This window comes from Pan troglodytes, chromosome 5 (genome assembly GCF_028858775.2).
Source record: "Pan troglodytes isolate AG18354 chromosome 5, NHGRI_mPanTro3-v2.0_pri, whole genome shotgun sequence".
Lineage (NCBI taxonomy): Eukaryota > Metazoa > Chordata > Mammalia > Primates > Hominidae > Pan > Pan troglodytes.
The window spans coordinates 47,546,100-47,568,571 of NC_072403.2; the positions used below are offsets into that span (position 1 = coordinate 47,546,100).

A 22,472-nucleotide genomic window follows, 5' to 3' on the forward strand; every position below is an offset into this window, starting at 1 on the left:
GTTCCGCACTGCTGGGGGGGCCTCAGGAAACTTACAATCATGGCAGAAGGCAAAGGAGAAGCAGGCACCTTCTTCACAGGCGGCAGGACAGAGTGAGTGCAAGCAGGGGAAATGCCAGATGCTTACATGTTCATCATCAGATCTTGGGAGACTCACTCACTATCACGAGAACAGCGTGGGAGAAACTGCCCCCATGATCCAATTGACTCCACCTGGTCCCACCCTTGACACATGGCGATTATGGGGATTATGGGGATTACAATTCAAGATGAGATTTTGGGTGGGGACATAGCCAAACCATAAAAGGAGGCTAGAAAATGTCATCTTTATTCTGGGTGGCCAAATGCCCAGCTGAAATTTCTATTACTGTGGAAGAAAGGGTGACTAGATATGAGGGGACAGCTAGCTGTCTCAACTACCCTACCCAACAGCCATTGGCCTCTTCTTTTTTTATTTTATTTTATTTTTTTTTGAGACAAAATCTCTCTCTGTTCCTCAGGCTGGAGTGCAGTGATGCTGCAGCCTCGACCTCCCAGGCTCAAGTGATCCTCCCACGTCAGCCTCCCAAGTAGCTGAGACTAAGGCATGCACCATCACACCCAGCTACTTTTTTATATTTTGTAGAGATGGAGTCTCATTATGTTGTCCAGGCTGGTCTTGAACTCCTGGTCCCAAGAGATCCTCCCACCTCAGCTTCCCGTAATGCTGGGATTACAGGTATGAGCCACTGTGCCTCGCCTTCTTCCTTTTTTTTTTTTTTTTAACAGACCCCTGATTTAGTTTACTCTTCTCCAAGCAGCCATGAGATTCAAAGAGAGCAGACCCCAACTCCAGGGGATGAACCATGATTGCTCTATGCCAACCATGGTGGTCTCATCCCCCCGTCAGTGCCTGGTTTAGGAATGAGCATGTGACACCATCTTGGCCAATGAAACATAAGAGTAAAACTCTCCAGAGGCTTCTAGGACATCAGACAGGGACATTCCCATTTCTGCCCTAAGTGGTTGTTGTCCATAACCCAGACAGAACAAGCCACCTTGGACCTATTGAAGGGAGCCAGTCTAGGATGTCAAGATAAGCTCCCAAGAACTCCAGAGTGGAAAGAAGAAAACTATCTACTCCTTATGACACCTTCACCCCTGAATTAGCCAACCCTGGAGCCACACTACCTGTGAACTTCCTGTGATAGAATCATTCTTAAGCCACTTTAATTGGGTTTTCTACTATTTGTAGCTAGAAACATACTGACTGATGCACTCCCTTCTCTTGGCATTAGTTTCTCTGTGAGACGAATGGAGGGGTTGTCCTAAAGTCTCACTTTCCTGGTAAGGAATTCAGAGAGCCCTGTGTCTACCATGTTAGTGACAGAAATCCTGTGCAAACCAACTTAAGCACAAAAGGAATTTATTGGCGCTCATGGCTGGAAGGAACACTCTGGTATTTGTAAAATTAAAGAAAGAGCTTCAGGAATCAGGATGGGAGCTGGGGACCCAGTGCCACTGGGATTCTCTCTGTCTTCTTCCTTCTGTCTCAACTCTGAGATTCCCTGTGTGATGGCTTCAATGTCTCCTATTGAAGATAGATCTCCTCCACATTGGTGGGTGGGAAGAAAACAAGGTGAACAGAAACCAAAGATCTTGGCAACCCTGGTGAGAGAAAGGACCCTTTGCATAGTTTCTCAATCCCAGGACAGGATGCTGGATGGCTCTCTGGGATCACATGCCCATCCTCTGGGTGAATCAGTGTTTCATTGGATACATTGATTGGTCAAGCCTGGGTCATCTCTTTACCTCTGCTGGAGAAGGAGCTTTGGTAATTGATGGATTCATCAGAACCACATGGAGGAGGAGAGGAGCAGCTCCCAAAGTGTGGGGTATACTGTTCCAGAAGAAGCAGGGAAGCATTGGGAGGACAAAACAAAAACAGATGCTCAAGACATATCTCATTCCCCGAAAGACAGAGGCCCCAAGTGATTTTTTTTTTTTTTTTTTTTTTTTTTTTTTTTTTTTTGAGACGGAGTTTCACTCTTGTCCCCCAGGCTGGAGTGCAGCAGCGCCATCTTGGCTCACTGCAACCTCTACCTCCTGGGTTGAAGTGATTCTCCAGCCTCAGCCTCCTGAGTAGCTGGGATTACAGGCACCTGCCACCACACCTGGCTAATTTTTGTATTTTTAGTACAGATGGGGTTTCACCATGTTGGCCAGGCTAGTCTCGAACTCCTGACCTCAGGTGATCTGCCCACCTTGGCCTCCCAAAGTGCTGGGATTACAGGCGTGAGCCACCATGCCCGGCCCCAAGTGATTCTTCCTACTAAAATCTGCCTTGCATCTTGCCAGTATATTAAGTGAAAGCAATCCTGCTATCCAGAGAAGGGCTTCAATTCTATATGAATGGTGCCCCTTGACGTGGGACAATGTGGCATCCCTGAACTGGATAATACCTTGAACTTGGACTGCAGATGTGTGGCTGAGCCATAAAGGAGGCCTGCCACCTCTTGGGGATCTTTTCCTAAAACTCTAGCCAAAGCGGGTATTCCATTTTGGATGATGAATCTATCAGTTGGAGCCAGTTAGGACAATTCAGCGTATTCCAAATTATGTGTGTGTGTGTGTGTGTGTGTGTGTGTGTGTGTGGTGGGGGAGGCTGTTAATACAGGGAATAGGTTACATGAATGATGGAAGAACCAAGATGCCAATGGTATGATGAGGCACCCCAGAGATTAGCAATACCAACAAGTGATAGGGAGAAAATAGGAGGAGGTAGTGTTAGGTGTTACCAGAGCCCAGAAGCCAGAACCATGTGGAAAGAGCTAAAACCACAGTGGTGAGGGGGCTGCCTAGCAGAATCTGTGGTTGTGGAAGGCGGCCTGGGGAAGCTGGAGCCGCAGAGGAGACAGCTGCTTCCGGAGAGCCCACCCAAGGCAGAGAAAGGGAGACAAATTCCCTGTCTTCTCCCTTCCTTCTAGCTTGTGAACTCCTTCCAGTGGCCCCGCTGGCTGAACTCAGATGGAAGCCAGCTGAAATAAGAGCCCGAGAAACAGAGGCTGCAAGGGCCATCATCCCTGTAGGGCGGGGCAGAGCAGAGCAGACAAAGGGCAAGGAATGTGTCTGAGGATACATAGGCAAATGACAGACACAATGGCCAACTGACCTGCGGTGCACATGTTTGTGTCCCTCAAAATTCATATATTGACACACCAAGCCATCATAGGATGGTATTAGGAGGTGGCGCCTTCAGGAGGTAATTAGGTCATGAGGGTGGATCGCTATGATGGGATGAGCATCCTTATAAGAAGAGGAAGAGAGCAAGCTCTCTGCTTTCCACCACATGAGGATACAGTGAGAGACAGCCATCTGCAACCGGGAAAAGAGTCGCCACCAGAACCTGGCTATGCTGACACTTGACCTCAGACTTCCAGCCTCCAGAACTGTGAGGAATAAATTTTTGTTGTTTATAAGCCACTCATTTGTTACAGCAGCCCAAGTGGACTAAGACGGGGCCCCATCAGATCCTCTGCCTTGCAAAGCATGAAGGCCACTAGAATCATTTTCACGAAGCCTGCTGACATCCCAGTTCTGGAAGCTTGGAGCCCCTGAGTGACTACAGTGTCTGCACATTCCTGAAAGTCCCACTTGAGCCCCATCTTCTGAAAGGCCCTTACCATACACATTCCCAGCCAGGATCACCCTGTAGTTCTGTAGTCTCCAGATCCAGCCTGGGCCGGCAGGGTTGCTGCCAAAGCCCCGGCATCCAGCTGCAGGGAAAGGAAGGAGAAAGTGGGGACCCTGCAGAGGAGGGGGCAGTCCGGGGTGCAGGCGCAGGGTTGCAGGAGGGAGGCCCTTTCATGGCTTTCTACCCCCACCACCACCACACACCAAGAAATATTTTGGGCAGAATGAAAATAAAAGCAAAACACAGCATATCAAAATTTGTAAGTTGTAGCCAGGCACGGTGGCTCATGCCTATAATCCCAGCACTTTGGGAAGCCGAGGTGGGCAGATCACTTGAGGGCAGGAGTCCGAGACCAGCCTGGCCAACATGGTGAAACCACATCTCTACTAAAAGTACAAAAATTAGCCAGGCGTGGTGGCATGCACCTGTAATCCCAGCTACTTAGGAGGCTGAGGCAGGAGAATCACTTGAACCTGGGAAGTGGAGGTTGCAGTGAGATGAGATCGTGCCATTGCACTCCAGCCTGGGCAACAGAGTGAGACTTCATCTCAAATAAATAAATAAATAAATAAATAAATAAATAAATAAATAAAATAAATAATTGTAGGTTGCAGCTAAAACAGTAGAGGGAAATTTATACAACAGAATCTTTTTATTAGAAAAAAGAAAGGTTTCAAATCAATGATCAAAACTTCTACCTGACAAAACTAGAAAAAGAAAAGCAAATAATCCCCCAAATATGCAGAAAACAAACATTGAAGAACAGAGCAGAAATCAATGAAATAGAAAACAGACTAACAATAAATCAAATGAATGAAACTAAAAGCTTATTCTCTGAGAAAAATTGATAAAATGTATAAACTGCTAGTCAATCCAAAATTACTTGTAAAAACATTTATAATAGCATCAAACACTATTAAATACTTAGGAATAAATCTGAAAAAAGATGTGTAAGACTGGGTACACTGGAAAAGTAAAATATATTGCTGAGCGGAATTAAGTAAGAAATGGAAAGATATACTGTGTTTATTAATAAAAAATCAATATTGTGAAAATGTCAATTCTCTCCAGAATTGATCTATAGATTCAGTGCAATCCCAGTCAGAATCCAGCAGGATTTTACATGGAAGTCAATAAGCTGATTCTAAAATTTATGTGGCGAGAAAAAGGACCTAGAAGAGCCAAAAGACTCTGAAAAAGAAGAAGTTTGGAAGACTTATACTACCTGATTTATAAAGCTACAGTAATCAAGACAGACAAATAGATTTGCAGAATAGAAAGTCCAGCAATGGACCCATACATATATGATCAATTTATTTTCTTTTATTATTATTTTGAGACAGAGTCTCACTCTGTTGCCCAGACTGGAGTGCAGTGGTGCCATCTTGGCTCACTACAACTTCTGCCTCCCAGGTTCAAGTGATTCTCCTGCCTCAGCCTCCCAAGTAGCTGGGACTACAGGTGTGCACCACTATGCCTGGCTAATTTTTTGTATTGATATATATATATATGTATTTTTTTTTTTGAGACGGGGTCTCACTCTGTCACCCAGGCTGGAGGGCAATGGTGCCATCTCGGCGCACTACAACCTCCGCCTCCTGGGTTCATCCTCCTGGGTTCATCCTCCTGCCTCAACCTCCTGAGTAGCTGGGATTACAGGCGCCTGCCACCATGCCCAGGTAATTTTTGTATTTTTAGCAGAGACAGGGTTTCACCAGGTTGGCCAAGCTGGTCTTGAACTCCTGACCTCAGGTGATCCACCTGCCTCGGCCTCCCAAATTGCTGGGATTACAGGCATGACCCACCACGCCTGGCCAATTTTTTGTATTTTTAGTAGAGATGGGGTTTCACTATGTTGGCCAGGCTGGTCTCGAACTCCTGACCCCAAACAATCCACCAGCCTCAGCCTCCCAAAGTGCTGGGATTGCAGGCATGAGCCACCGCACCCAGCCTTGATCAATTTATTTTTAACAAAGGTGACAAGATGATTTAATGGAGCAAGATCATATTTTCAACAAATGGTCCTAGGACAATTGGCTATCCATCTGCAAAAAAAAAAAAAAAGAGAGAACCATACTTTGCACCATACGCAAAAATTAACTTAAAATGGATCATAGGCCTAAGTGCAAAATCTAAAACTATAAAACTTCCAGAAGAAACAAAGAAGAAAAATATTTGTGACTTTGGGTTTGCTACATATTTCTTAGATGGAACAACAAAAGCACAGATCTTTTTAAAAAATTGATGGATTCAACTTTATCAAAATTAAGAACTTCTGTTCTCCAAAAGACACTATTAAGAGAATGAAAAAACAAGTCACAGTCTGGTATTACATATTTGAAAATTATTTTATAACTTTCTGATTATAAAAATAGAGCCACCCTGGTGTGACTCTGTCCTGTGCGGCTGTTCTCTCCAGCAGTGGTCGTTTATCTCCATCTGCCTTCTCTCCCACCTAAGTGCGTGGCACCACCTGATGGAAGATTTGATGGACGTGGACATGAGCTCACTGAGGTCTCAGAACTGTCTATTCAGTTGTGAACTAAAGGCCAACAAAGATTATCACTTTAAGGTGGATAATGATGAAAATGAGCACCAGTTATCTTTAAGAACAGTCAGTTAAGGGGCTGGTGCAAAGGATGAATTGCACATTGTTGAAGCAGAGGCAATGAATTACAAAGGCAGTCCAATTAAAGTAACACTAGCAACTTTGAAAATGTCTGCACAACCAACGGTTTCCCTTGGGGGCTTTGAAATAACACCACTAGTGGTCTTACGGTTGAAGTGCGGTTCAGGGCCAGTGCATGTTAGTGGACAGCACTTAGTAGCTGTGGAGGAAGATGCAGAGTCAGAAGGTGAAGAGGAGGAGGATGTGAAACTCTTAAGTACATCTGGAAAGCAGTCTGCCCCTGGAAGTGGTAGCAAGATTCCACAGAAGATAAGTAAAACTTGCTGCTGATGAAGATGATAATGATGATGATGATGAAGAAGATGATTTTGATAATGAGGAAACTGAAGAAGCACCAGTGAAGAAATCTATACAAGACACTCCAGCCAGAAATGCACAAAAGTCAGATCAGAATGGAAAAGTCTCAAAACCATCATCAACACCAAGATCAAAAGGACAAGAATCCTTTAAAAAACAGGAAAGACTCCTAAAACACCCAAAGGACCTCGTTCCGTAGAAGACATTAAAACAAAAATGCAAGCAAGTATAGAAAAAGCACATGGAACAGTCCTGGGCACTACTGGTAAATTAAGCCCAAAGATGGGGAGACAGGAAAAGGAGAGACAAATATAGTCCATACTGAGTGTCACCAACAATCCAGACTGAAGTCTTCTATTTTAATATCAATCCCCTTTTTTGATTTGCCACCATGGCTCTTCAGGCTGGAAACAATTTGGTTCCCAAAAGCACTTTCTCTGACTGCTGTGATTCAGTGAACCTTGCCCTTTGCTTTCTATTACTTGTGCATTTGCCTCACCTCTGACCATGTTTTAAATCACCTTTGTATCTCCTTAACTGCTCAAAAAAATATTTGAATGAATTTTTTTAAAAAGAGCCACCTTGGGCCTATTGAAGGGAGCCAGTCTAAGAGGTCAAGACAAACTCTCAAGGACTCCAGAGTGGAAAGAAGAAAACTATCTACTCCTTATGACATCTTCACCACTGAATTAACCAATCCTGGAACCACACTATCTCTGAACATCCTGTTATAGAATCATTCTTAAGCACTTTAGTTGGGTTTTCTATTATTTTTAGCTGGAAACGTATTGACTGATGTACTTCCTTCCCTTAGCATTAGTTTCTCTGTGAGAAAAATGGAGGAGCTCTCTGAACTCCTTACCAGGAAAGTGGTAAAGGATTTGATATCTGATAAAAGATTTTTATCAAGAATGCATTAGGAACTCTCAAAACTCAATAAAGAAAACAAGCAACCCAACAAAACTGGCAAAAGATTTGGACACTTCCCCGAAGCAAAAATACAGATGGCAAATAAACATATGAAAAGATGTTCGACATCATTAGTTATTAGGGAAATTAAAATTAAACCCACCATGAGATATCACTATATATCTATTAGAATGGCCAAAATTAAAAACTGACCACACCAAATATTATTGAGGCTGTGGAAGAATTGGAATTCTCATATATTGTTAGTGGGAATGTAAAATGATATGATCACTTTGAAAACATTTTGGCAATTTCTTTTTTTTTTTTTTTTGAGACGGAGTCTCACCCCGTCGCCAGGCTGGAGTGCAATGGCGCAATCTCGGCTCACTGCAACCTCCGCCTCCCAGGTTCAAGTGATTCTCCTGCCTCAGCCTCCCAAGTAGCTGGGACTACAGGCTCGTGCCACCATGCCCAGCTAATTTTTTTTTTGTATTTTTAGGGAACGGGTTTTCCCCATGTTGGCCAGGATGGTCTCAATCTCTTGACCTCATGATCCACCTGCCTTGGCCTCCCAAAGTGCTGGGATTATAGGCGTGAGCCACCGTGCCCGACCAACAATTTCTTAAAAAGTTGAACATACACCCATCTCATGACCCAGCCATTCTACTCCTAGGTATTTACTGAAGAGAAATGAAAGCACTTGTCCCTACAAATATTTGTAGACAAATGTTCATAGCAGTGTTATTCACAATAGTCAAACTTCTAAACAACCCAATGTCTTTAAATTTGAATGAATAAACAAATTCTGGTATATCCATACAATGGAATATTACTCAGCCATTAAAAGGGAAAGAAATACTGATACATGCAACAACATGAATGTGTCTCAGTTATGCATCTCATTAGATTCACAGATGAAACTAATTATGCCTACTAAAGGAAGCCAGAGAAAAATAGGTGCGTTCTCTATGATTCCAGTTTTGTGAAATTCTAAAGAGTACAAACTAATCTATTGCACAGAAAGCACATCAGTAGTTGCCTGGGGTTGGAGGTGGGATAGGGAGAAACAAAAGGGAGGGATCACAAAGGATCATAAGGAACCCTTTGGGGGTAATGGATATGTTCACTATCTTGACTGTGGTGATAGCTTCATGGGTGGATACATACATCAAATCTTATCAAATTGTACACTTAAATATGTGCAATAAATGGCTTTATATCTCAATAAAGCCATTTTATTTTTTATGAAGTAGACTTTTTTCTTTCTTTCTTTCTGTACATAGCATGTTTTTGGTTCTTTTTTTTTTTTTTAATTTATTTCCATAGGTTTTTGGAGAACAGGTGGTATGTGGTTACATGAGTAAATTCTTTAGCGGTGATTTGTGAGATTCTGGTGCACCCATCACCCAGGCAGTATACACTGAGCCAATTTTTAGTCTTCTATCCCTCACCCCCTTCCCACCCTTTCCCGAGAGTCCCCAAAGTCCATTGTATCATTCTTATGCCTTTGCATCCTCATAGCTTAGCTCCCACTTATAAGTGAGAACATACAATGTTTGGCTTTCCATTCCTGAGTTACTTTACTTAGAATAATAATCTCCAATCCCTCCAGGTTGCTGCAAATGCCATTAATTCATTCCTTTTTATGGGTGAATAGTATTCCGTCGTATATATGCCACAGTTTCTTTATCCACTCGTTTACTGATGGGCATTTGGGCAGGTTCCACATTTTTGCAATTGTGAATTGTTCTTCTATAAACATGTGTGTCCAAGTATATTTTTCGTATAATGACTTCTTTTCCTCTGGGTAGATACCCAGGAGTGGGACTCCTGGATCAAATGGTAGTTCTTTTAGTTCTTTTGTTTGTTTGTTTGTTTGTTTTGTTTTGTTTTTGAGATGGAGTCTCGCTCTGTCACCCAGTCTGGAGTGCAATGGCGCTGTCTCTGCTCACTGCAACCTCAGCCTCCTGGGTTCAAGCAATTCTCCTGCCTCAGCCTCCTGAGCACCTGGGATTACAGGCATGTGCCACCACGCCCAGCTAATTTTTTGTATTTTTAGCAGAGACAGGGTTTCACCATGTTAGCCAGGATGGTCTCTGTCTTCTGACCTTGTGATCCACCCACCTTAGCCTCCCAAAATGCTGGGATTACAAGCATGAGCCACTGCACCCAGCCAGTTCTTTCAGTTCTTTAAGGAATCTCCACACCGTTTTCCATAGTGGTTGTACTAGTTTACATTCTCACCCACAGTGTAAAATGTTCCCTTTTCACCACATCCACGCCAACTTTGATTATTTTTTAATTTTTCGATAATGGCCATTCTTGCAGGAGTAAGGTGGTATTGCATTGTGGTTAGGAATGATTTCAAAGAGAAGAACTGAGGCAGAGCAATTTAATGGAAAGGTACAATATGGAATAGTGTGTGAGCACTCAAGGTCGGACTATCTGCCCCAGCTCCGATTGTGTTGGACGTTGTAAATGACACCACGATGGACATCCTTGAACATAAAACCTTCAAGCACATCTTGGATCATTTCTTTAGGGTAAATTCCTATATTTAACTTGACCTCTTAGTACCTCAGTTTTCTCATCTGTAAAATGGGATTAACAATGATGCCCATATCAGTGGGTTGTGGAATTTAATAAAGCTGTCTGTGCCTGTGTATGTGTGTTACCTAGAACAGTTTCCCACACCTAGTAATTCCATGTTACCAAAAGCTGGATGAATTCGCGGGAGACAAAAACACAGATGTCCCCATATCCCTGTGGTGTTGGCTGATGGTTTCCAGCTAGATTGCCAGCTCCTGGAGCTCAGCGACCAGGAAGGGCACACAGCCCAGTGGAAGCCTGAGGAGAGACAGGTGGCGGGAGGCGGTGTTAACAGAGGCAAAAGAGAGCTCAGAGCACCCAGCTTGTCTTCTGGGCAAAGCGTCTGAAACAGAGAAAATTCAATTGTTGTGATCATGTATTTTTCCCCCAAATTTCATGCTGGTAGAACTACCGGCCAGTAATTACCTAGCAAATTAGAGAATCTACCAGGTCCCCGATTAGGTACCCAAGGACATAATTGGTCCCTAATTAGAAAAAGTTGCCAAATGGGAACAATTATCTCTGTTCTCCATTTCATTTCCTCCCTCCTCGAGCCAAATCTCTCTGCTTCCCTCCCCCAGTGGGTCTTCCTGCTACCCCTTTGGGGTTGGGGGATGGGAGGAGGGAGACGAAGGCTTGTGCCAGTCACACCAGCAGTGCCCACCTTGGAGGTGGTGCTGGGGGCCTCTTCTTTGCATTCCCAGGAGCCCCAGGCACTCCCCACGTTGCTTCCTAAGGGGCTGTTTACTAAACTGTAGGCAAGGTTTAGTCTTATTCATCTGTCTGTTTCCTGATCTAGGTCAGGGCCTGGCATTCAGAAAATGCTTAGAAATGATTGTTGAAGTGCAAGGACGGCTCTGGGTCAGAGTGACGGTGCTGAGTGCCTCCTTCCATTCAGAGAGTAGGGGGCTTACTGCACAACCCTCACTGACCACACGCTGCCATGGCCCAGCAATGCCATCCCGCCAACACCTGGCAGGAAGTCAAGCAGGAGGCATAATCTCTACCAGCCTTCTTCATCCTTTGTTCTGAAGTTGGAAAACATCCCTCTGAGAGGAGGGAATCAGGAAAAGTTTCATGGAGCAGCTGGTGTTTGGTTTGGGAAATTTGGAGTTCAGAGGAAAATCCAACAGAAGCAGTTGCAGAAGGTCAGAGATGGGCACCTCTGGACAGGAGAGGAGCCTTGTTCAGCTGAATGATTGGGGGAACTCAGAGAAGTAGCCAACGGCCAGGCTGGGGATGTGACACAGGGACCACCAAGGATTGTGGGTTTCCTCGCGGAAGCACCAGGGAACTGTCCAGGTCAGAACTTCCTGGAAGGTGGAGCCAATTTGTGCTCATAATACCATCAAGAGTAAAAAGATGAAAAGCAGAAGAAGCAGGCATGAGGCGGCTGCAGCAGGTTGAACAGACACTACAGAAAAGAGGCCGTCAGGGCAGCGATGGCCCCAAGCAACTCTGATTAGATGGCAAGGGCAGAGGGGGGTTAGTAGAAGATCAAACCAAAAGCCTCATCTTTTCTCTTAGTCATGTCCTAAAGAAATTATCCAAGATGTGCTTGAAAGTCTTACGTTCAATGATGTCCATCATGGACGAAGGGAGTGGTAAAAAGACTAGGGACGGCCAGGCATGGTGGCTCACGCCTGTAATCCCAGCACTTTGGGAGGCCGAGGTGGGTGGATCACTTGAGGTCAGGAGTCCGAGACCAGCCTGACCAACATGGAGAAACCCCGTCTCTACTAAAAATACAAAATTAGCCAGGCGTGGTGGCACATGCCTATAATCCCAGCTACTCGGGAAGGCTGAGGCAGAGAATCGCTTGAACCTGGGAGGCGGAGGTTGCAGTGAGCCAAGATCACGCCATTGCACTCCAGCCTGGACAACAAGAGCAAAACTCTGTCTCAAAAAAAAAAAAAAAAGAAAAGAAAAGAAAAGAAAAAGAAAGTTACCCAAAAGCAGATGTAGAGAACCAGGTGCAGTGGCTTAAGAGGGCCTTCCACAAGAACACCACAGGGTAGCATCACTCTGGGGTGAGCAAGCCCTGGTGGTAGAAGAGAGCCTTGTAGGGCCCCAAAGTCGTCATGACCAGGGCCAGTCGGGTGGGGCTGGGGGCAGCAAGTCACTGATCCCAGAACTGGGAGGGGCACAAAAGGAAGTGGGGCCCCCTCCACACCCACTGTCCCCTCTTCCATCTGCCTCCCGCTCCCCCACCTTCCATTCCAGAAGCTTCCAGCAGGAGGGTCTTTCAGGCTTCTCTGAAGAGGGGACTAATTAAACCTTAATTGACACAGCACTAATTAACTTCTTAATTACACGGAACCACATGATTAGCCACGCAGCAGACACTAATTGTTCATTAGGAGGCAGTCCCCTCTGTCCCCCACCCCTTTCCTAGGACCTACCAGCTAAGGTACCTGAGGGGCGCAGAGTTGGTGGCAACCTCATCACCCAGCCCAGTGCCTGAGCCCAGCCTGCTCCAGAGCCTCAGCTGGAATAGCACTCACCACCCTGGCCTGAAGCTAGCTGCCCTTCCATAATCGTGACACAAATGATCACTGAGCGCCTTGGATCCTGGCCTTTGCAGCCCTCCTCCTTCAAACCCCTGGCCAAGATGAGGAGTAAAGCAGGTGTTCCAGAGCGCTGAGTTTCTTCCTCCCTGAGGTGAGGGGAGCCCAGGACAGGCCCAGCTCAGAGAGTGAGAGGGAACCAGCCTTCTCGAAAGGCCCGCCTCACGCCAGTCGCCTCCCACAGCTGAGAATATTGAACCTCCCGATGCCCAACGGAACAGGCCTCTTCCACATTGAGGAGACCGGCTCCACAAAATTGAGAAATATACCCAGGAGGTTCACACTGCGAGTGAGGGGTGGAGCCAGGTCCAAGCAGGTCTTCTCCAAAGCCAAGCTGCTCTCCCCTGGCCCGGCAGCCTCCTGCAGAATTTCCCGGGTCCCACAGTGTTGGAAACTGGGACCTGGGCTGGGAAGGGGACTTGCCCCTTCCATGGAGCCATCTGCCCCCCAGCAACACAGCTTAACTTCTCTGCAGAGCCAGGAGAAGGGAGGGCCCCCAGGGAACAGGAGCAGGCTGCCTGGGCTCAAATTTCAGCTCTTTCCTTCCTAGCAGTGTGGCGTTGGGCGAGTTACTCAACCCCTCTGTGCCTCAGTTTCCTCCTCTGTACAATGGAGACAAGGATAGTACCCTCTCCATAGGCTTGTTGTGGGGATTGGATGAGCAAATGCATGAAAAGTACTCAGAGCAGTGCCTTCTTTGCCAAGCAGGTGCTCCACGAGGGCGGCTGTCACTGTGATCTGGAATGGAGGTTGTTCATACCTCCAAGCCTGTCTGCAGATTTGAGTCCCCCCACTCTACTCTCCCACCCTCAGATTTCCTCTCCTCTGTCTAGGCTTGGGGGCCACTCCCAACAGCTCCACCTTCCTTGTGTCTAGGATGTCACCTCCGGCTCCTGAGACTGCTCCCACCTCTCTATACACCTCCGCACCCAGCCTGTTCTGCTTCCCCAAGGTGGCCCAGCCCTAGCCATTCCATGTGTGTACACAGACGCCCCAGCCCATCCCACCAGGCAGGATGGACAGAAAGGCTACAGACACTTCATAGACCAGTGATCACTCATCTTGCTGCTCCCAAGACAGTCCCAGTTGTCATGTGTTGCCCTGGTGTGATCTTTAATAGTGTCCCCTTCCACTTTCAGAGTCTCCTGATCTGGACAATAAATGCTGTGATCCCTCCTTGGGTAACACCCCCACCCCAGCATGGGCCAAGTGCTTTGCTGGATGTGATTCACACCAACCCTAGAGACACCCCAGCCTGGGAGGCTGCCTTGTTGTCCCCACCTGACCAAAGAGGAAAAAACAAAGGCACAGAGATAAGGGTGGAGGACTTCCCCAAGCCCCGACACTAGGAAGGGGAGGAGGTGGGATGCCAACCCACGTCCCGGGCCTCGGAAGCCATGGCCCTTCCCCTCCTTCCCCACCTAGCCCCCCACCTTCTCTATGCTAGCAAGATAAAAGGGTGGGTGTGTGGGTGAGGAGGGCTAGAGGTTATTTGTGGGGTTGGGGGACAGGAGGCTATTTGTGGGGTTGGGGGACAGGAGGCTATTTGTGGGGAGCTGTTTGCTGAATGTCAAGAACTGCACTACAAATAGGAACAGCCCATGAAAAACACTGAGGGGAAAAAATCTATGATCTCTTCAAGGGGTGGTGAATGAGCTTGTCAGGCCCTGCACAGTTTAATGGACATGAGGCAACAGGGATATTAAGGCCGGTTTGAGGGGAGCCTCAGCTCCTGGCCCACAGCTTATTCCTCATGTAGGCATCTCCAGGAACCAGCCCTGGGGTGCGGCGGTGCTGGCTTCAGGGTGGAGTGGGCAGAGATTTGCTCACTGACCCCTCACCAACTCCTCCATGCTTCTCACCTGTCCAGGTCCCTTTCCAGGGATCCAGGCCTGGTCTCCAGGGCCTAAGCGGGAGCACCCACCTCTTCCCGAACTGGGTCAGGCCCTGGCTCTTGGTGGGAGAGGGGGCAAGGGAGGTGAATCAGATGCCCAGCTCTGGCCCCTGCCCTGAGCATGCTGTGGGCAGTGCCAGCCGCTCCCATCCCCCACAGGTCCCTGTTGTCACTGCAAGAGACACAGCAATTAGGTCAGCCCCCCCTCCAGATGCTCACCCCCTTCTCATTAACTGGAAACTATGACAGTGTAGCAAGGAAGGCCCTCTGGGTGTGTTTCCCATCTGTTGCTCTATTTCTAACACAAGCTGCACATCCCGCCTGGAATTCCTGTGCCTCTTCTCCTTCTCTTATCTAGGCCCTTGTTGTCCTTGGACGAGTTACCGAGTCTCTCTGCACCTTTTCCTCCTCATCTCTAACATGGACATAACCATGGTCACCTCCCAGGGTTCGCAGAAGGCTCACTGGGATAATTCATATAAAGCACGTAGCACAGGGCCTGACACAGAGCAGGAACTCAGTAAACGAAACTACAGTCTTTCAAGGCTCAGCCCTAATCCCGCTTCCTACAGGAGGCCCTCCTTGACTGCCCCAGCCGTATATGAGTGTTCCCTCCTCTGCCTTCCACTGCCTGCTCCTTGGTGCTTGCCACACCCCGAGGTATGTTCCTTTGTTGTAGTTGTACACCTTATCACAACACTCACTGGGGCTTACTACGTGCCAGGCACTAAGTGCTTTACATCTGTCAACTCATTTAATCTGACAGCATCCCTTGAGGCAGAGGCACTCTTATTATCCCCATTTAACAGAGGAAGACAATGAGGCACAGAGAGGTTAAGTAATTTGCCTGACGTCACACAGCAAATAAAGTGATGCAGAGCCCAGGCGGTCAAACGCCAAAGTCTATACTTTTAACCTCTACCGTAATCATAGAATTGATACATATTTTTGGGGGGGAGGAGGAAGGGATGTAGTATATACACATGACAAGTACCCACGGGCTTTGTGGGGTTTCCAGTTTCACTGGCAGGTACACTTAGGGTACTGCACAGGTGCTGTGATGTGTATTCACAGCATGTGTACAGTGTGTGTGCAGAGATGTGTCTAAATACAATGTTGTATGTACAGAGAGCTTAGACGCCACTTGGACAGTGCATGCACACTCATACAATGCATATACGTGCACCCAGTGTGTGATTCTGCCGGGGGTTTGTAGGAGGGCACGTCACAGTCCTTTGTGTGGCTGTCATTCTGCCTTAACAACAGTTAAGTGCTGGGGAGGGAAGTGGAGTAGTGTTTATTTCCCCTTCTTTAGAGATTGAGATGCCGAAGCCTGGAGAGGCTATATGCCTAGTTCCCCATGTAGGAATCTAGGCTTCCTTCTCCATGATATCCTGCTCACCACATGTGAGGGGTGCAAACACCATGTGACACAAGTGCACATCTGTGTGTACACACCAAGCACACCTTGCATATGTGTGTCAGCAATGCGTAGGTATTTGAACAATGCCTTTGTATGCGTCTTTGGGTGCACAGAGGATCTACGTGATCTGTGGGTGATGACTGTGCACATGTGCATGCATGCGTGTGTTTGTGCAGTGAGAGGTGTATATGCATGCATACATAGGAGGAAATATGGGGGCTGGAAAGGTTGCAAAGTAAAAACAGCTGGATTCCAGTCCTGTCTCTGTCACTGCCTAGCTGTGTGATCTTATACAAGTTGCTAAATCTCCCAAGACTCAGTTTCTGTGTCATCAAATGAGAATAACACCTATTTCAGAAGAGTTGGGAGTAGAGTTGGCAGACATAGAGCTCATAGAGCACAGTAGGCGCTCCACGTGTGTGTGCTCTTTGAGAATGTATTTGTGTGCACGTGCATGTGTCTGTGCTGTGCAGGCTGTGTATATGGAGCAGTGTGTATCTGCAGAGTGTAGAAGTGTATGGGGGAGCATAACGGGTGAGTGTGCATGTGTGTGTGTGTGTCTATGCGTGTGCTTTGTGCATACCGGGGGAGTGCCCAGGCTGTGGAGTTATGTGTGGAGTGGGGGTGGGGGTGCACAATGGTCTGACTGTGGCATGTGTGACTATGTGTTTTGCATGCCATGTGTGCATGGGGCAAGGGGGCTGTGCCCAGGCCCCTCATTCTAGGTGAGGCTGAAGTCGAGGGGCCTGGCTGGGTGGAAGTGGGTATCTCTGGCTGTCAGTCCCGTGCTGGGTGGGGGGTGCCCCCGCCAGTGGTGATTGAGCCCCCACTCTCCCACCAGGCCTGCCAAAATACAGCAAGACAGGGTGTAATTACCGGCACTTACCGCGGCCATTACCCCCCTCGCTGCGGCGCGTGACACACGACCCGTCAGCTCCGCGTTTGCACCATTAAGGGGCCTCATTAGCATCCCGGCTCAGAAGCAAAATTACCCTCACTGCTCATTTCAAGATGTCATCAATTTTAATTTAGGGCCCAAAGATAGTACAATGGAAAGGCCCTCCCCGGCCCGCCGCACATGGAGAGAGAGGAGAGGGTGGGGGAGGAGGCTGCTGCGGGGGAGTCAGGGTGGAGGGGATGTTGCATGAAGGGAGAAGAGGGACAGAGGCAGGGAGTGGGGAAAGATGGGGCTGAGCCATGAGGGGAGGAAAATGTTGATATTCCCCCCAAAAAAATGTCCCCAGGGTAGGGCCTTTGCTGGCACCCCCTTGAGAGGAAAAAGGAATTTCGGGCACAATAGAAGGCATGGCCCTGACCCACCCACCCTCTCGAGGGCCATGTACGGTCTAAGATATCTGGAGCCACATCATGTGCAAAATGCAGGGCCGACTTCTTCCCTTCAGTCATTCCTTTAATTCCTACAACATCCTTAGGAGGTAGACACTGCAATCTCCCATTACAGATAGGGAAACTGAGGCACAGAGAGGCTCCATCACATGGCAAGTCATGGCAGAGCCAACGTTTAAATGCAATCTGGGCCCAGCGTGCAATACACCAGCTAACGCCTGGAATCCCAACATTTTGGGAGGTTGAGGCAGGAGGATGGCTTGAGCCCATAAATTCGAGACCACCTGGGCAACATAGTGAAACCTAATCTCTACAAAAAATACAAAAACTAGCCAGGTGTGGTGGTGTGTGTCTGTAGTCCCAGCTACTCAGAAGGCTGAGGCAGGAGGATCCCTTGAGCCCAGGAATTTGAGGTTGCAGTGAGGTATGATCACTCCACTTCTCTCCAGCCAGGGCAACAGGGCGAGACCCTGTCTCAAAAACAAGGGAAGAAAAGCAAGTCTATTTGGCTTTGCTGCTCCCTGCCTTCCTGGACCCGACCTATGGCCTTGTCTTCCTGTCAACATGCCTGGGCCTGTGGGTGGGGACAAAGGTGGCCGCCCACTCGGCCTCATCTACTGTCCCACCATCCCCTCTAATCTGCAGGTACCCCCCTCTGTCAGGCCTTTGCACACTCTGTGTCCAATGCCTAGAATGCCCCTCCCTCTCCTTCCATGCGCCTTCCCTCTCCCCTTGTCAGTCTGGTCCCTCACAACCCAGCTTAATGTCACTTCTACTCCTTTTGCTGAACCCACACGGAATCATGATTGCAGGCTCACATCTGCCTCCCTGTGCCCACTCTGTTACCAGGACCAGCTGGCCTTTATCCACCCACATATCCCCACACCCAGCACAGGGCCAGCTCAAAGTGGGTGCTCAGGGTATGCTGAGTGAATGAGCACCCACTTTGCTCCACAAACCCACCGCATCCCAGCCAGTCTTCTTGCCTTCAGGTTGAGTTAGGACTGCTGTCTGGACAGAAAGGGACCATGGAGCTCTCCCCACCCCACCCTCCATTGCTTAGATGAGCAGCTGGGGCTTAAGATGAAGTGGGCAGGGGCTCAAGAGGTGATATTTAGGTCTCTCTGATGGCATAAGAGCAGGTGTGCCACAAATGTTTGTTGAATGAACATTTGACTGAGTATGAATAAATGAATAAATGGGTGAAAAGCACCACTCCCTGGCCACTTTCAGATCCCTCCAGGGACAGAAATCTTAGGCCTCACAGCAACTGGAGGTATCAATACTCCTGGGGCATTTTCATTTTATAAGCAGAGGCTGGGCACACTATACACCCTGAAAGAGCCTCTTTTGGAGATGGAGAAGCTTCCCAGGCAGCTCCACAGACCTCTGGCTGGTGGAGATTTTCCAGAAGGCCTGGTTTGGGAGGTATTAGGGAGGTCCTTCTTGTCTTCTCGGTATTTCCAGCCAGCTCTGCCACTTCAGTCTGTCCTAACCCACAGTGGGGCTAAGGCATGTCCCTGAAGCCCGTGAGCCTTAGTTTCTCCAAGTGTAAAGAAGGAGGCCATACCCCACACCTCAGCTCTTCAGGCCACCATGGCATGAGGCTTGGTGACATGGCAGCAGGAGGGCCAGACCCGGGGGTGGAGGAGACAGGCCAAGGGGAAAGGCCAATACCTGCACCACCCTCAGCCCTGACCAGGTCCGGCCTGTCTTCTTTCATGCCTAACAAGCCCCTAGCTCCTTGGCCACTGCATGGGTGAGAGGAGAGGGAAGGGCCCCCCATCCTGAGCCCTGCGCCAGGGTCCTCGCTGGCGGCAGGCGCCGGTCTCCGGCCTCACAGAAGACAGATCACTCCCTTAATCACTCTGGAAAAGAACCCCAAGCCGATATAATATTATAATTAATTAATTCACTAAAAAGGTATTAAATTTCTCTCCCCCCTGTGGATATTATCTGAATTCATTGACCTTTAGAAAAATCACCCTCTAATTGTAACCAGGTCCAAAAGCATTTGCAGCCCGTCCCTTTTACATTAATAATATCTTCCCAGACTCGGCTCTGGCTGCTTAAATATTGTATAAATTCCACTGCCCCCCTCGGAAAGAACAGAGCAAAGAAAAAAGATGAGGCTGGAGAAGTCTGAGAGGGGGATGGGGCCTGGGCCCCGAGAGGTAGGAGTCCCAGGAGGTGAGGGGCAGGAGGTACACCCAGGTGCCTGGGAAGGGGCTCTCTGGCGGCTCCAGCTGAGCCAGGCAGCTTGAAAGACAGGGGAGGGGCATGGGCTTTGAGATGGAGCACGGGGCATGAGTTGAGAGCTTGAGTGTTGAACCTGAGGTTAGTTTTTAGGAGGCTATGTGTGCGTTTGTCTGGGGAGAAGGTGTGTAGCATGTATCAGACTCTCATCTAAGTTAATGGCGTCAAACAGTAAAGGAAGAATCTCTGCTTTAAAGGAACCATGGATAATGGAAACATGGCATTCCAAGCAGCACATTCCAAGGCCCTGCAACCCCCTCCCGGGCTGCCACTCCAACTCTAGCCTCCCAGGCCCTGTTCTACAGATGGTGGAGCTGGCCGCCCAGCAGATGCAGTTGGACATGCAGAACTTCCTAAAGCTGAAGAGGTAGGTACTAACGCAGGCCGAGCAGCTGGTGGGGATAGACAGATGCAGGAACTGGAGCTGAAGACAGCAGGGTCAGGGGCTGGGGCTCTGTCTGCATCCTCCACCCTCACCACCTCTGCTACCCCAGCAGCCTGGCTCCTGCCGAGGGCCCCACAAGGGATCCAAGGGAGCTACTGCTTCTCATCCTCTTAGCTTTGACCTCTTTCTCTGCTTCCTCTCCCACTGTACGTGTCTGTTTGTTCTCTAAGCCTCCCTAAAATGAAGGGGCTGGACAGGCTCATCCCTCCTGTGTCCACACCAGCCAATGTCCTTACTCTGCCTTTTTATTTTTTAGAAACAGTGTCTTGCTGTATTGCCCAAGCTGGAATGCAATAGCATGATCATAGCTTACTGCAGCCTCAAACTTCTGGGCTCAAGCAGTCCTCCCATTTCAGCCTCCTGAGTAGCTAGGACCACATGTGTACACCATCATGCTTGGCTAATTAAAAAAAAAAATAGAGTTAAGGGTCTTGCTATGTTGCCCAGGCTGGTTTTAAACTCCTGGCCTCAAGCAATCCTCCTGCCTCAGCCTCCTGAGTAGCTGGCATTACAAGTGCAAGCCACCACACCTGGCCCTACTCTGCCTTTTAAAAAAGAATTTCCAGGCTGGGCACGGTGGCTTACGCCTATAATCGCAGCACTTTGGGAGGCCAAGGAGGGCAGATCACCTGAGTGAGGTCAAGAGTTCAAGACCAGCCTGGCCAACATGATGAAATCCCATCTCTACTGAAAATACAAAATAATTAGCTGGGCGTGGTGGCAGGCGCCTGTAATCCCAGCTACTCAGGAGGCTGAGGCAGGAGAATTGCTTGAACCTGGGAGGCGGAGGTTGCAGTGAGCTGAGATCACGCCATTGCACTCCAGCCTGGGCAGCAAGAGCAAAACTCCATCTCAAAAAAAAAAAAAGGCCGGGTGTGGTGGCTCACACCTATAATCCCAGCACTTTGGGAGGTTGAGGCTGGCAGATCAACTGAGGTCAGGAGTTTGAGACCAGCCTGGCCAACATGGTGAAATCCCATCTCTACTAAAAATAAAAAATTAGCTGGGTGTGGTGGTGTGCGCCTGTAGTCCCAGCTACTCAGGAGGCTGAGGCAGGAGAATCGCTTGAACCCGGGAGGCGGAGGGTGCAGTCAGCCAAGATTGCGTTACTGCATTGTAGTCTGGGAGACAGAGTGAGACTTCATCTCAGAAAAAAAAAAAGAATTTCCTCCATGGACCTGACACTTGGAAAGGTGTTGTCCACCAAATAAATATTGCTGAAGGATGCATTGCCCTCTTATTGAATCAGAGTCGTTCATAATCACCAGCCAGATTCCATTCCAGCCACAAAGTGAGGGTCCTTCAGGCTGGTCTCAGAAACAGGAACACTTTCTGGTGGCTTATTGAAATACCGGAAGTAGTCCCTGGGCCGGCATCAGCCAAATCGGTAGGACTGCAGGACTCCCAGGCAGGATGGGAGCCACCCAGGCAGACAGCTTGGAATGTACAATGAAGCTGAGACTCCCCCACTCCCACCAGCCGCGGCGGGCAGCTGCCTAGTCCTGGCCCAGGGCACCCTCTTGTGGACAGAACCCCACTCACACCCTCTGTCCTGTCGAATATGCAGTCCATACTCCAATGCCAGAAGTAGTGGCCAGGCTGAAGGAGCCCAGGGGCAGGAAAGCAGCAGGCAGGTGGAGGCGGGGATATCAGTGATCTTTTTCTTTTTTTTTTTTTTTTCCTTTTTAAAAATGTTTTAAATATTTATTTCTTTTTAGCAGACATCTGCTGGCAGGAAGGGCTATCCGTGATCTTGAAGGGCTGTGAGAGGAAGCAGGTGGGCAGCCCTCCACTCCACTAGGTCAATCCCCAGGGTGAAGTGGAAGAGCCAGTGGGGTCGGGAGAGACTTCTCAGGGGCCTGAAGGACCGGCCCTGGGACTTCCCGGAGCCTTCATCCCCCGGCCAAGGCAGGCCAAGCCTAGTTAATCAGGTGTCTCACAGAGTTCAGGGCTTGACCCAGACGGGGCTCAGAGGGGTTTCCAGGGCATGGGTAAGTCCCAGGTGGTGGGGTGGAACCTGGAACTAGGAGGAGGCGCCAGCGCCCCGGCTGGCTCAGGCTCCACAAGGTCATCCCCGGCCCCATCTGACCTTGAGATTAATCCTGCAGCCTGCGCCAGCCCGGCCACCATCAGCGCCCAGCCGCCCGGCCCATTTTCCTTCTCTCCCCTCGCACGTTAATTGCTCAACGTTGATTTGATCTCCCGTTCGGCACAGAGGAAATTGCCCTATTAGCCATTTTCATCCCGGGATTTTTTTTTTTTTTTTTTTTTTTTTTAATTAGGCCCCTTCAGCCTCTCAGGGCGATGACGGGGAGCCATTTTGGTCTCTGCCTGAAGCGGCTGTGGAGAGCAGAGGGGAACTGGATGAAGCCCGAAAAGCCCTC

The 22,472-nt window shown here is 48.6% G+C and overlaps 1 pseudogene; it reads left to right on the forward strand.

Annotated features, from left to right (window-relative positions):
- The first annotated feature begins 6,079 nt into the window (after positions 1-6,079).
- LOC107975281 (nucleophosmin-like) lies at positions 6,080-7,827 on the forward strand (annotated as a pseudogene).
- Positions 7,828-22,472: the final 14,645 nt, after the last annotated feature.